This window comes from Manacus vitellinus, unplaced genomic scaffold, assembly GCF_001715985.3.
Source record: "Manacus vitellinus isolate BGI_N305 unplaced genomic scaffold, ASM171598v3 scaffold_7_pilon, whole genome shotgun sequence".
Taxonomy (NCBI): domain Eukaryota; kingdom Metazoa; phylum Chordata; class Aves; order Passeriformes; family Pipridae; genus Manacus; species Manacus vitellinus.
In genome coordinates, this window is record NW_021940813.1 from 18606413 (window position 1) to 18621522 (window position 15110).

A 15110-nucleotide genomic window follows, 5' to 3' on the forward strand; every position below is an offset into this window, starting at 1 on the left:
AGAAAAAAACCAAACCAAACACCAAACTGATGAAGCACTTAGGCTAAATTATATGAAATATCTCAGTGGATAATTCTAATGGTATATCCTAGCCTTGACTTTACACAAGTAGGATCAGAGCCCAGCAACTGTTTGCATTTCTCCAGGATTGAAATATTGGCTCTGCTAAAGTCAATGTCTATAACTGCCTCATGCAGTTTAAAGTTGTATCTCAGAAGTTGTTTAAGTACAAATTCCTATATTTTGTTCTCTAAAAAAACCTTAAATGGGTGAAGTGATTTTTCTGTGCTACTATCTACATATGTAATACCTATGATATCTTGGGTTTGGACCTTTTTCAGAAGGAGAAAACAACCCTAAATGTTTTAGTAAAAAACTCCAAGGAGAATGTAATTAGAATGTAACTAAAAAGGCATGTATCGTGACAAACATCCTATCTTTGGGAAGCTCTAGTGAGTATTAGTTCTCACAGTGCACTGTTCCAAAATTATCTCATTGGCCATGCAGGTGGGACTCAACAGTGCATTTTTGATTTATCTAGCATGTAGCAGAGCCAGCAGTGCAGTAAACACTTCATTTTACTATAAATGAAAGATTTTGAATTTCAAAATATAGATGTGATTTTTCTGGGTTGTAACTTTGTTGCTTTATGTAATTTTCTATGAAAATAGTTATTGATCAAGTTTTTCTTTTATTGGCAAACCATAAAAAGATAAGTCATATAGGAAACAAATGTCTTTCTTGAAATTTAATAAACATCATTTAAGGGCTACTCAATTAGGAAACGTTTACTATTTTCCCCAAATCTTAATTTTCTGCATGTTCATGGTGGACCTGGTGGACTCATTCTATTTTCTTTTAATTTGTTTTATGTCCAGCATTAATTTCTTCTGCACTTTTCATTTACTTGGGGTCTTACGAAGGACTATGTGTGCTATATGTTATCACCCCTGTATGCCAGAAGTGAACTCATCCAGGGACCTGAGTCTGAGATTCATTCTGGAGTTTGGTCCACTGAAGATGAGCCTTTTGCACCATGAAGGTCATGAAACATACCATTCCAACTGCATAGAGGATTAGAACTATACTGGCTCATCTTTGCATAAAAGGAAATTTAAGTACATTGGCATTATGAATATTGGAATAAGAAGACCAAGTAGAAAACAGGGAGGGCTAAGGAGTCAATTTCTGTTTAAGCAATTGTAGAAAGTCCCTCTTATCCTACTCCAAGTTTGCATTTTCACACAGAATCAGCAAGGTTGAAAGAGGCCTTCAAGATCATCCACTCCAGCTGTCAATGTAGCACCATCATAATCACCCCTAAACCATATCCCCAAGTGCCACATCCGGACACCTCTTCAGCATTTCCAGGGGCAGTGACTCCATCATCTCCCTGGGCAGCTTTTTGCAATGCCTAACCACTCTTTTAGTGAAAAGGGTTTTTTTCTAACATCTAATCTGAACCTCCCCTGGTGAAATTTAAGGCCATTTCCTCTCATCCTTTCACTTGGGACATGGCAGAAGAAACCGACCCCCACCTCAAAACAACCTCCCCTGGGGTAGTTGGACAGAGTGATAAGGTCTCCCCTGACCATCTTTTCCTCCAGAGTAAATATTAACAGCTCCCTCAGCCTCTCCTCATAGAATGTGTCTTCTAGACCCTTCACTAGCTTTGTTGCCCTCCTTTGGACATGCTCCAGCACCTCAATGTCCTTTTTGAAGAGAGGATTCAAGGTGTGGCCTCACCAGTGCCCAGTATAGGGGGACAATCATTTTCCTGGTCCTGCTGGCTACACTGTACTTGATACAGGCCAAGATTCCATTTGCCTTCTTGGCTACCTGGGCACACTGCTGGCTCATATCCAGCCAGGTGTCACTCAGCATGCCCAAGTCTCTTTCTGTTAAGCAACTCTTCATACACTGTTCCCCAAGGCTGTATAGTTCCATGGCGTTATTGTATCCAAGGGCACGACTCAGTACTTTGCCTTACTGAACCTCATAAAATTGGCCTCAGCCCATCAATCCAGCCTGTCTAGATCCATCTGTAGAGCCTTCCTACCCTTCAGCAGATCAACAGTCCTACCTAACCTGGTGTCATCTGCAAACTTAATGAGGGTGCACTCAATCCCCAAACCAATGATAAAGATATTCCCTGGGGAATCCACTAGTGACCAGCCTGCCAGCTGGATTTGGTTCCATTTAGTTCATTTTGAATATGAATTGTTTAGAATTAATAACAAACCAGACAAACAAAATTGAGAGGCTCCTCTTTTCTCTCCCCTCCCCTCCTCTCGCTCACTCCTCTCCTCTCCCCTCCCTCCCCTCTCTTCACAAACTTTTCCTTCCTTTTCCCCTCCCTTCCCTTTCCCCTCCCTTTCCTCTCCCTTTCCTTCCCCCTCTTCTCTTCCCCTACCCTTCCTTACCCCTTCCCTCTCTTCCCCTCCCCTTCCTTACCCTTTCTTCTTCCCTCCACTTCCTTTTCCCCTCCCTTGCCTTCCCCCTCTTCTCTTCCCCTCCCTTGCCTTCCCCCTCTTCTCTTCCCCTCCCTTGCCTTCTCCCTCTTCTCTTCCCCTCCTCCTTCTCCTTTCCCTTCCTATTATACTTTCTTGCTATTAACTCAAGCCTTAGTATGCAACATGCTTTATCTGATTTAGAAATTAACTCATGGAAATTTTACATTGATTGGACATGAGAGACCAAATTATGCCTCAGTTTGACTGACACAGAAAAAAGTGGCATTGCATGGAACTCAGCAGAGTTTGGCCTGTCTTCAGTCAGACTGTCATGTATTGTCATTTCTTTAGATTTCACTGTTTACAAGTGTTGTGGTTTAACCCCATTCGGCAACTAAGCCCCTTGCAGCTTCTCACTCACTCCCCGATCAGGACGGTGTGGGGGGGGAATCAGAAGGATGAAAGTGAGAAAACTCATGGGTTGAGATAAAAACTGTTTAATAGGTAAAGCAAAAGCTTTGTATGCAAGCAAAGTAAAACAAGGAATTCACTCGCCACTTCCTATGCGGTAGGTGTTCAGCCAGAAAACCCGGGCTCCATCACGCATAGTGGTGACTTTGAAGACAAACACCATCACTCTGAACGTCTGTCCCTTCCTTCTTCTTCCCTCAGCATTATATGCTGACCATGAGATATCCCTTCGGTCAGTTGGGATCAAGTTGTCCTGGCTGCGTCCTCTCCTGACTCCTTGCGCACCCCCAGCCTGCTCCTTGGTGGGGTGGGGTAAGGAGCAGAAAAGGCCTTGATGCTGTGTAAGCACTGCTCAGCAACAACTAAAACACCCCCGTGTTATCAACACTGTTTCCAGCACAAATCCAAAGCACAGCCCCATACTAGCTACCATGAATAAAATTAACTCTATACCAGCCAAAACCAGCAAAACAAATCAAGTTGGGTTAATACTAGAATACAATGCGACCTTGTAAGAAGTGTTGGTGTTATATAGCAAGTGGCATTCTTCTTTCTGAATGATTGCTCCTGGACTTCTGCTTGGTGTTATAAATATGCAGTGGATTGATACAGATATGCCACAGATTCCAATTGTACATTTAGTTTTTTGAAAGTAAGAGAAGGAAAGTACATTCTACTGTTCTGATCAAATGCCTTTGACTTAAATCCTTTAATCATATACTTGTGTGGAGTCTATGGAAAGTTTACTTTTATTGCTGTGTTTGAGAATATTTAAGTCATATTTGCAAACATTAATTGCAAACATTAGAGATGATCCTTCGGTAGCCTCTAACAAATTGCCTCCTGATAGTACAACACAGGTGGAAGATCATTACTCAGATCAACTAGTACATACTTTAATATCCTCCAAATTTATGTTATAAAATGCATGACATACTCATCAAAATAAAGACTGTCCTGCAAAATTTGGGACAGATGGCAGAGCAAGATGACATCTTTTCTAAATGTGTCAAAATATTCATTCAGTCAAGCAATATGATTGGTTGCACATTGTGAGTGTGTTATTAAAATAACAAAAGCAGTAAAATTCACTTGCATGAACACCTGCTGCTACAGTCACTTAAAATAAGTAAGCCAAAACATATAATTAAGTAATATAAATATAATTACTTTACTGACAACTAAGTTAACAGTGTAATGTAGCTATTGCAATGTTTAAAACGTTTTCAGTCAGTGAATTACACCTGTATTTAGATTTACCACATTTAAAACTAAACCATGACTTCCTAAGTGACACTGAATGAAGTATCCTTCATACCATATAACAAAACACTATGTAAGAACAAACAACAGGCCTACTGTTGTCTGCTAGATGATATCTTTAAATCAGATAGTATATATTCCTTTACCACTTGAAACTGGAGTGCATAGAAGTGATTGATAAGCCTAATATCACAGGCAGAATTCAGATTTGAGAAAACAAAGCACTATCTGCTCTCTTCTGAGGATCTGACGTGGGGGCAGAAACAAACATCTAGAAAAGAAGAGCTGAAGATTTTTTTAAAACTTTTTTATTTTTTTCAGCATTTGAAAATCTCAAAGACTCAGCTTACGAAATCTAATACAATTCTTGTGGCTGGAGGTCTCCTCAAGGTATGAATATGATTTTTCTTTCAAATTATGGAAAGATCTTCAAGATCCCCTTATTTTGTTCTCTGCTTTGTTCTCAGAGAATTCAGCCAATCCCCACCTATTCTCAGTGCAGGGTCTCACACCCTGGACAATGTTAAGTGCTGTTATTAAACTGATCAAGGGGACATGCTGTGGAGTGAAACACAGCATATCTGTTGGAGGCCTGAGCACATATTTGCTACGCTGCCCTCAGTCTGAAACTATACATAGGAAGTAAACCAGAGACCCTGTGTTGTAGTACTTAGCAATAACCACAGGGCCCCCTCTTCAGTCCTCATACTTGACCATCAGTTAGCTTAGTGGTTAGCTAATTAGAATACAGACATTAAATAATTGGTCTGCTTACAAAAAAAAAAAAAAAAGGAAAAAAGAAAATCTCTTTAGAGATTGGGCAATGGGAATAATGTCTACTTTGCTCGTTTTGTATGGGAGGACGTGGTACAGGAACAAAATGCTTCATTGCTTGGAGTGCAATTATACTGTCAGCTCCATGAAAACGCAAATATGTGAATATGGTAACAACAGGCTGGTACTGTAGAAACTGCAGCTGCAAAGGGTTAACAAAGACTGCACTCGCTGTACATGATCATGGGCAGAGAGATCGACAGCCTGAATTGTGTGATCCCCCCGAACGCACACACAGGTCCACCTTCACCCCTTCGTGTGCTCAGCGCCCACCTGTGCAGCCCCCCGGCCCCCAGCCCGGCTCCGCCAACGCCGCTTCGCGCGGGGATGCGACGCTCCTTCGCAGGGGGCTGTGGATGGAGATGCGGTTTCTGTAGCGATGGGGCCGGCTGCGGGGAGCCATTGGCTGCCGGCTTTGTGAATTTCATTCAGTTTGGTCCAATAGCGGGAGGAGAGCGCCTGGCACAGCCTGGACCTCTCCCCCACCTCCCCTTCTCTCCTCTCTCCCCCCCCCCCATCTCCCTCTCCCAGCTCGCCTTGCCTTGCAGATCAGTCTCTCCGCGGCTCGGTCTCTCTGCACAGGCAATCACAGCTCCTACTCGCAGACTCAACTCTCCCTCTCGCACTGATTGCAATGAATTTTCTGCCTGAATGTAGGTCGCTTACAACCGAGAACACGAGTTTCCTTCAAATCCAGTGTTGTTGTCTTTCTTGTTGTTATTTTTAATTTTTCCCCCCTTTCGTGGTCGTTGCATTCCTTTGGAGAAGCCAATCGCGTTGGATTCCAAAAAGGAGAGCAGGAACCGTGTGTGAATAATCCTGGCTGCATGATAGCCCGAGAGGATTTCCTGAAAGATTCTGGCTGTGTAAAAAAGACCCCTATGCTTCTGCAGCTATCCCAGTGTTAAGGTAGGAGTACTGGATTTGCAGTTTGAGTGTTCATTTTAATTTTTTTTTTCTGTTGCTTTTTCTACTCCCCCTTCTTTTATTTTTTCGGGGAGGGTGGGAGAAAGAGGGAGAGGTGTTGCAGTTGGTACTCTGGCAAAGGGCGAGCAGTTTGCTGCAGTCGTCTGTGCTTTTACTTTCCCATCATGATAAAGCGATACTTTCTTTCTGACATTTCCACCATCATACGCGATCTCTTTGTCACATATCGATATTTATGCAAATTTATTTCTTTTTTACCCTCTTCGGTCTCGTCCCCTATATCTCCTTTGCACCATAATTTGTTTGGAGGCATTTTGCTGCAATCAGCTATTTGGAAAGGCTCTGGGGTTCTGTGTGAGATGTTTACAAAGTAGCTCTGCCTTACAGCCAAATAAACAGAAGAGTGTGGAGGAGAGGAGGAAAAAATATCTGCAGTATAGGCAGAGAGAGAAAGAGCAAAGCCACAGTTTCCTGCAAGCGCGGAGAGGGGCAGGAGCGCTACCTCATGCTCTGTGTGCGCCTGTGGTTTTCAGGGAAACACAAAACCAACACGCAGGTTTTTGGTTAACCACTTTCTTCACCACCACCACAAGCACGAAAAAGCAAAAGGACGGGGACGGGAGGGGTGTGTGTGGGGGGAGAGAACAAGGGAGGCGGCTGCTCAGAGAAAATCTTTGCTCTTCTTGGATTAAGCGGTTCACCCGCTTTCGCTTGAGCTATTCCGTGGTGGGTTTCGCTTCTTCCTTTTTTTTTTTTTTTTTTTTTTTTAATTTCCTTTTCCCCCTTCCTCACCATCTTGCTGGTTCGATTTCATTCTTCTTTCTTGCTGCTTCCGGGCACGGGTAAATGCCGCTTTTGTTGGCATGGGCTTCGCGCAGCGTGATGAGCGGGGACTGGCACTGGGAGAGCCAGCGTGCGCGGAGCGTGCGCGGATAGGCGGGGAAAAAAAAGAAGGAAAAAAAAAAAACAGACAAGCGCCAACCGCGCACCCGCCACCTCACTCCCCCACACGTCCATCGACACGCTTCCGGCAATAAATCTTGGCTTCTCTGCGAAAAAGCTAGGCGCTGGCGGAGAGGCTGCTGGCGCGTGGAGGGGCAGGCGGCGTTGAGGAACATCGCGATGTGCCTGAGCTGTGCGAGCCTTTCCTATGGTTTAAGATTAGGTCCGAGATGGCGCATGCCCCGCACCGCAACGGGTATTGGGGTGCGCACATCTCGCGTGCGGGCTGCCGTTCCGTCCGCCCGCCCCCCGCACATTCTCCGCGGATGCTATCTGCTTGCGGGAGGGTGCGGCACGATGGGCTGCAGCGGGAAGCGAGAGATGTCTCGTAGTGTTCTCGCACTGATGATCCGCTCGTCGAGCCTGAACAGGGCTAAGAATATGTGGCGCGCGGCCGGGAAACTTGCCGGTTCGTGGCGCCGGGTTGGGGTGAGCCGAAGTTTTGCGGGGGCCGCGGCGGCGGCTAGGGGCCGGGGCGCGGCCGCCAGGGCGGTGCGGGCCCTTCCAGCCCGCTCCATTTTTAGTGACGCGCCTCATCCCGCGCCGCTAGCGACGTGCGCGCAGCCGCCGCGGGCGCCACGCGCCCTAACCGTGCGAGAGCGAGTGCTACGCCAGAGGGAGCTTGCGTGTGGGGGGTGTATCTGGGATGGGGCCAGCCGGGAGAGCGAGGAGGTGGGAAAACTTGCGGGAGTGCAGGCGGAGAATCGGCCAGCGACAGAGCCCGTTGCGGAGGAGGCTCGGTCGGCCGGGAGGGACGGCGGCACCTGAGCTGCGGTACAGGGTGCCTGTGTCCAGCTGTCCGCGGGCACAGGCTTTGTGCAGGTACTACCTGTCGTAGGGTTGGCTGAAACGCACAGATATGTTTAGTTGTTTTGTATCTAAAAACAAACCAGCACCAAAAAAAAACCCCAAACCCCTCCCCCCCAAAAAACCCCAAAAGACCTCTTGAGCCATGTTTGATAAGTGTTGAAAGCAAACAACGCTAAAATTCTAGTCTGATTTTTGGTTTTAAATTGTTAATGTTGAGGGCGTTCATCCATGTGTTGCGAAGTAGGTGATTAGAAAACAATTCTTAATTAGAGGAATTTGCAAGCAGTTCGACCAAAATGGAAATCAGTGATCTTTTTCTCCTCTAAAAACAGAAGTGCAACTGCTAATATAGACATCTCATAAATGAAAGGGCAGTAGTCTACATTTTTGGGGACAAAAATTAGGTTTATTAATTATTAAATGTATAAATCCTCTGTTAGCACTAAAGAAATAAACTGTCACCCTAAGAAGTAATTATTTCCACTGGTTTTAATTCCTAGGTTAAAGCATGGCTTTGCTTTTTAAAAGCGAACTGATTTCATGTGTCAGAAGAATCCTGCATTTTATTTTCATTTTACTTAAAAATATATATTTTGTATTCTGTCAATATCTTTGTAGGGTTCTATATAAGTAACCCCTGTATAGATGTGCATTAAGGTACCTCTTAATGAGTAGAGAGTTGCATGCATTGTCTTATGAATCATATTCCAATGAATCATTAGTCTGAGAACATGAAAATGCCATAGCTTTTCGTTACTCAAGACAGCAGTGTTTATAGTCGTATGTAATTTTCTCAGAATAATAGAAAAAGAAATTTGATTTTGACCTCACTTATAAAATCTTGAAAGTATTATTCCTTTGTGTACAAATATATAGCTATTGTTGCTTTTTCTCACTTCTATATTGATATGCCTGTGTATTGTATAGATCCAGTTGTTGTTGGTGTGTTGTGTGGAAGTGCAACCTATTAAGTTGTACCAGATACTAAAACTGAAATTCAGTTTGACATCCAAAATGTCTTGGTCCTCATGAGGACCAAGCTAATTCAAAGCTAATTTGAATCCTTTTTTTCCTTTTTTTTAAAAATTGAATTTACTGGCCCTTAGTTTTGGTCTGTACTGGAATACATTTATATAGGTAAGAAAATACATTTTCTTTCTTCTGCATTTCTGGAGGGAATGATCACTTGCCCACTATTATTTTAAAATGCAGTGCATACATATGCATGCATGTAGACTGTAAACTCAAAAATTCCCAATTTTTTTTTCTTGATCAGCAAAGCACAGTGATCAGTGCCATTTCTTTTAAAGGCATCACAATGCAAGCAAACAAAACCAAGCCTCATAGCACAAATGAAATAGTCCAACTGGATTAAATTAGGACAAGTGATAAAACTGGTAAGTTTATTGGAGATTTCGTGCTATCCTATATATTTTGTATTCTTACAAATGCTGTATCTTTTTAGCTGATCCTATGTTCTTGGGCAGATCATTCACCTGAAAATTTTTACTTTTGATGAAAATGTCAATCCGAATAGTATCCTTCAGCTGAAGGCCTGTCATGTAGAGATGAAAGCAAGAGGCAGAAAGAAAAACTGTTTAACTGAAGCTTTGTATTAAAGGTATCATATAGAAAAAAGAATTTGTGTGGTTTTTTTTTTTTTTGTAACAAAAGAGTGATTCAAGCAACGTTTTTGTAACTGCTACATAGAGGTTTGCACATTTGTTTTTGACAGGTTCTCAATACAGCCTCCTCTTGGCCTTTCAAACACGCATGCTGCTGTTTGATGGCTGAATCACATAGTGTAAAGAACAGCTCCACCTGGGTAGGACAGGAATAAGCATCATGCTCTAACCAGCATATAATTTAGTCATTCTGTTGCTTGAGGACTTGTCAATTGGATTCAAGATCTCTTCTGCATGAGTAAATTGGTTAGTTGTGTGCACTAGATTAAAGAAATTCTTTAAAGAAATAAAAAATCTAATAAAACATAAACACAAACTGCACAAATCAGTGTAAGTATCTCATGTCCAGCTGCAGCTATCCTCTGTCACAGTTCAACTCAGGTGCTCTCAAGCAATGTTTGTAAAGCATTTATGCTGTGAGCCATTTCGATCCTCACACCTAACAGGGTTATGTACTCAACTCTGTCACCTTTTAATAGTTCTCCACTTCTCATTGTGTTTGTTTTAGTAGTCCCCAGATTGGATTTGAAAGAAAAATAAAAAAGCAACAATAAAAAAAAAAAACAAACACAAAAGAGGAAAACCACCTTACTGTCTTGTGGAGGAAAACCAAGTTTTATTTACAATACTTTTGGAAAATTTTTAGCAATGAAATAGGGCAAAATGGTAATAAACTTTTCTCAACTTTTAAATGGATGAAAGGGTAGAGAAGAGAAAATTGAAAGATAGGATTTATGGACAGTTTGCAGTGGTTGAATTTAAAAGGTAGGAGATTATTCTGGAGATGCTACTGGCAAGTTCATCTCTCTTTAACCCATGTAAACCAATGGGGATGAATTTTGACATTAGAAATAAGCTGTACATGAGAAAAAGTTACTTTACGCATAGCTCGCATGAGGGTCTGACGAGAAGCAGCCCTTGTAGAACACTGACTTATCCTGTGAGATCTGCAGTGGGGCTTTACCAGTGTCATGGTTAATTCAAACCGAATGCATTACCACATGCTGGAACGATCCCTAGCTAGGAATGCTCAGATTTGTACTGTAATAATCTAAAAATAAATTGTAGTCACTGATGTCACAATGTATGATTCTTTCTTTCGTCTGTCTTCTGTGCTGAGCCCACACACTACTCAGTGTCAAAGGACGTATTTCACAAAGTGTATGCCACTGACTAGCTTCAGTAGAGGGTTGGTTAGGATTTTCCACGCTTGTCCATCTTCTGTTATTTATGTACTAACTGAGATTTGCAACTTGATGGGGAGGCTGAACTTTTCAAAAGAGGTAAGCTTTGAAAATGAATGGCGCTCTTACTAATTCTGCAGTGACTTATGATTTCATATATAAGAAGACTATAAATACAAATTTGTATTTACTTGTGTATGAATTTGTTTTTAAATAAAAATATTTTTGAGATTTATTTACGCAGATCATTAAGACTAAGCCACTTCACTCTTATGTCATAATAGATGACAGATGAAATAGCAGTGGCATGTTTTGATGTTAGCAAACTTCCATCTCACAGTATTTTTCAGATTTGCATCTGTTGAACACAGTAGACAAAAATAGATAGCCTACTGCTTCTCCGTGCAGATGAGTTCAGAGGGAAGACCTTTCCTTTGTCCTCCAAGTGGAGGTAGTCATTGCCAATTAGAAGAGGTCTAGGACAGCCAGAAATGGAAGAGGACAATCATGAATAGGATTTGTGTCCCAAATTGTTAATTGAAGTGGTCTAATGGCTTGATTATTTTGAAAATGTCTGTTGCTGTAGTGTCCTGATGGGCTACAGATCTGGAAGGAACAGATTTTCAAGCTCTGTGTGTTGCTGTCAAGTTAATAGTCTTTCCAGAACTGACCAGCCATCTTGGTCAGTGCCATCATGTGGTGATTTTGTGATATTGTTGCCAGATGTATCTGGGTTAGTGATCAAGCTTCTTGATGTTTTAATATCAGTTTGGACTCTTAGTGAAAGGATACTCAGTTTAATACCCACAAGTCTTTCCAAACACGCTTTTTAGAGAAATACTATAGAGAGGGCTCAAATAAATTAGTTATATTTTCTGTAATAGTGTGTCTTTTACACTTTTGAACTCTGGAGGAAAGTAAGACTTGAATAACTCTTCTGTTTGGTGAGGTTTTTTGCTTCAAAACAGATTTTGCAATAATCACCTCCAAATATCTATTTGTTCTATTCCAATAAACAAATACTTCATTATATGTCACACTTTTGACTTCTGATATATAAAAACCCTACTTCATATCTATCCAAGTGTAATAAAACAGGGACAAATCCGATAGCCTCTTTTGAAATAGAGAATTTGGAATGGAATCAGATTCTTAGTGTTTATTTCTATACCTTCATTTTGTACTGACTTTTGTAGTACTTATTTTAGACCTAATTTTTAAGTTTTTTATAAATCTTATGCTTGAAAGTAGATATGCTGGACAGTTTTTCCTCTGTCAAATAAAAGATTTTTGTAAATGCTGCACAGAACTCTGCAATTAAAAAGAGCAGGGAATTACTCAAAATTTATCAATAGTTTAATTACCAAGACACACATCTAAAAATTCTTTCTCTGAAAAGAAATAGTTTTTTTTATTCTCTCTTTTTCTTTATTTGCTTACTTTACTCCAACAATCTATATCCCTTGTCCGTGAAATACATCTTTGGAGCACTTAGTCCTATATGGAACCAATTCCTTGGAAATGATATAAGAAATATTATGCTTTGAGATATGATTCTTTGTTTTATGATCTACTGTAAATGTTTTCCAGATCTATCTTCTCAAATAAACAAAATTAGTATATTATTCATATAGGACACTACATAAACCATATGTTGTCTAATGTACAATACATTTTTACTCATTTTCTTATTGGATGTAGCATAAACCATTAATACTTGGGTAACAGGACCGAGGTAAATAGACCATTGACAGACTATTGTTGTTCAATCAGGTCTTCCTGGATTCAATGCAAAGATTCCTGTTAATTTCAAAAGGCTTTTGGTCAGATCCTATGAGGAAGTAGTATTTGGATAAAATTGTATGGAGTATTTGCATAGAGCTGACAATGTCATACACAGAGCTTAAAAGTCTCCTCCCAACTTCCATTAAGTTCTGCTAATGAGATTGCCTTCAAACCTGTATTTCATGGGATGTCTTAAGCAAAGAGCGAAGAAAGACTACAGCAACAACTACAGGAAGCAGCTGGGGAGTTATTGCTGTATGAAATGTACCCTTCACCCAAACTTCAGTGCCGATGGTTTAATGAAGCACTTCAGGACAACATTCATTAGTCATAGTGTTCCTTCCCAGTCAGGTACATAGTCACTGATTTGTTTGCTGTAGTCTCCCAAGCTGAATGTATCTCTATCAGTGATGTAATTACTGTTATGTCTGCCTACTGCATTTTATATCATATGCATGAAAGTAAAGGTAAGTACTCAGTACACAATGGTGTGAGGGGAAGTAGAACTTTCTGCAAATTATGCACAGCTGGACAGATGAGCTGTGGTGCCTGAGGCTGTAAATTTGTATTAACACAGCCAGCAGTAGGTCTGCTGCTTGAATTAGAAATGTTCAGTGTGTGTAGTTTCTAAATGTGCAGGTGGTGAATTTGGGGACAGATGATGTAGATCCAGTAGTTTTGACAGATTAAATAATAGCAGTTGGCATAACTGGAAATTAATTGTGGAGCTAGAGGAGATCTCCTTAGGGAAGAGCTAGCATATTAATTTCATGCTCATTGTTTTAGTGTTTTGCTTTGGTTCAGCTGCACAAGTTATAGTGCAGGATAGGTGGACTTACTGCTTTGATCTAAATAATTTAACAGTTGTTAAGAAAATACATTACCTTGTTTAAACTTATATTTGTTATGTCTTTTTTTCAAGACCTTGTGGGTAAAACTGTGTTTGAGTTAGAGTTTTTAAAGATAACTGCTTCATGTTTATTTTGGTTTGATATAATCTTTACATGTAGATGTTACAGATACAGTGCCTTAGTAATATGATAATGCAGGCCAGCTGGCACTTCTATTAAAAAAAAAAAGCAAACTAGAAGAGCCAGTAAGATTTTTATACTGTTGGATATGAAAGGGATGCTGCATTGATTTATCTGCCCTGATCTGGTACAGAGGCGCGACATTACTGAAATTCAGAGGGTTAATGGTGCACTTAGCATGTGCCATTACTCTTACACGGAGTTGTTATAGTCATGGAGAGGTACGCAAGAACAAGGAAAAGTAGTTCTTCACTAGAAGAGCTGGTCCATCCTCTTTTGTGCTATTGTGTAGCTAATGTATATTAACCTTCTAATATTCAATTAACCTTGTATTTTCCTTTCCCTGTTGGCTTTGGAAATATGGTATTCAAGTTAATTGTCCTCCTGCCCAAATCTGTTTTGTCTATAAAAGTTTTAGCTTGAGAAAACTGACATTACAGCATGTAGTTAGGATCTTTAATTTTCTTTATTTCTTCTTTTTGCACAAAAGGGGTTTTTTTGTTTGCTTGTCTGTTTTTTCTTTTTCTGTAACTTTGTAATTTGTGTTAGCATCCCAGAGCCTATGAAATGTTTTCCATTCACACCTTAATAAAGGTGTAATACTGGTCAATATGGTGACCATGGCTTCAATAGCTGAAGTAAAAACAGCATTATCTCGTGGGCGATTTGCATTAGCAGTTCTGTTATGCTAAATTTGAGTATCTTTTTGTGAAGGATTTCTTGTTCTGGCAATTCAAATTATATTAGCAACGTAGAAGTTACATTAGTAATGCTGTAGAAAGGACAGGAGATGGGAGCAGTTGTAATAGTGGCAGTATGTTGAATTCTCTTAGCTATTAGCTAGGTAAGATTTGAAAGCTAAATAAGTCTTGCATTTTGTATATGAGTTGATGATCACTGCATAATAACACTTCATAGAAATATCCTTCTCTAGTAGATTTCAGTTTTTGTTTGGCCCTGAAGGGTGACCATGTGGTTAGGCTTGATACTTCACTGCTTTCTGAAACCAGTTAGAGCTGTTTTATTAAAGAGGACCCAAAATGTGTAAAGTCAGAGAAGATACTGCGTGGAGCCTGAGACATCAATAAGGATGATGGAGAGATGGTCCAGTCTCATTTTGGAAAAGAAAATTAATGAGTTTCTTAACAGTAGTGATAGGATTTGTAAGACAACTTCTACCTCTGAAGGCCCGAAAGCAAAGCACTAAGCATATTTATGTCTAAGATGAGGAGACTGCATATTCTAGTTCTTACCTTTTGCTCTGTGCAAGATGAGGATGCTTCCTAAATGACCCAACCCCTCCCTCTTTTATTGATCATCCCTAACTTGGTGGGGCATTTTCTTTCTCTTCTTGTTGCCTCAAGAGTCCCATCATAATCAGTCTGCAGAAACACAATGAGTTGCAGACAGATGACCAGTTTCAAAGGAAGGTTAACATAATTGACTTCCATAGAAAAAGAATATTATAACACACAGAGATAGTAGACATACAAGAGCATAGAGAGTGTAGTGGTAAGAGGACTGGTGGTTCAAATACTATATTCTGGAGAACTTATGGTAGCAGGATATGAGTCAAGGTGAATTTACAAGACGAGGCGATGCTTTTGGGCATGAGGGTTTGGTTTAGTCTGAGGAGGTACAATTTAGTAGAAGTTATGGGTCAAG

At 40.7% G+C, this 15110-nt stretch overlaps 1 protein-coding gene across 1 annotated transcript in view; it reads left to right on the top strand.

The window, feature by feature from the left end:
- The first annotated feature begins 5556 nt into the window (after nucleotides 1-5556).
- LOC108638659 (neuroligin-4, X-linked-like) overlaps nucleotides 5557-15110 on the top strand; it is a 166586-nt gene continuing 157032 nt past the window's right edge. Inside the window, exon 1 of the mRNA XM_029964759.1 lies at nucleotides 5557-5930. The gene's annotated coding sequence lies outside the window, so the exon portion shown is untranslated. The remainder of the gene's footprint in view (nucleotides 5931-15110) is intronic.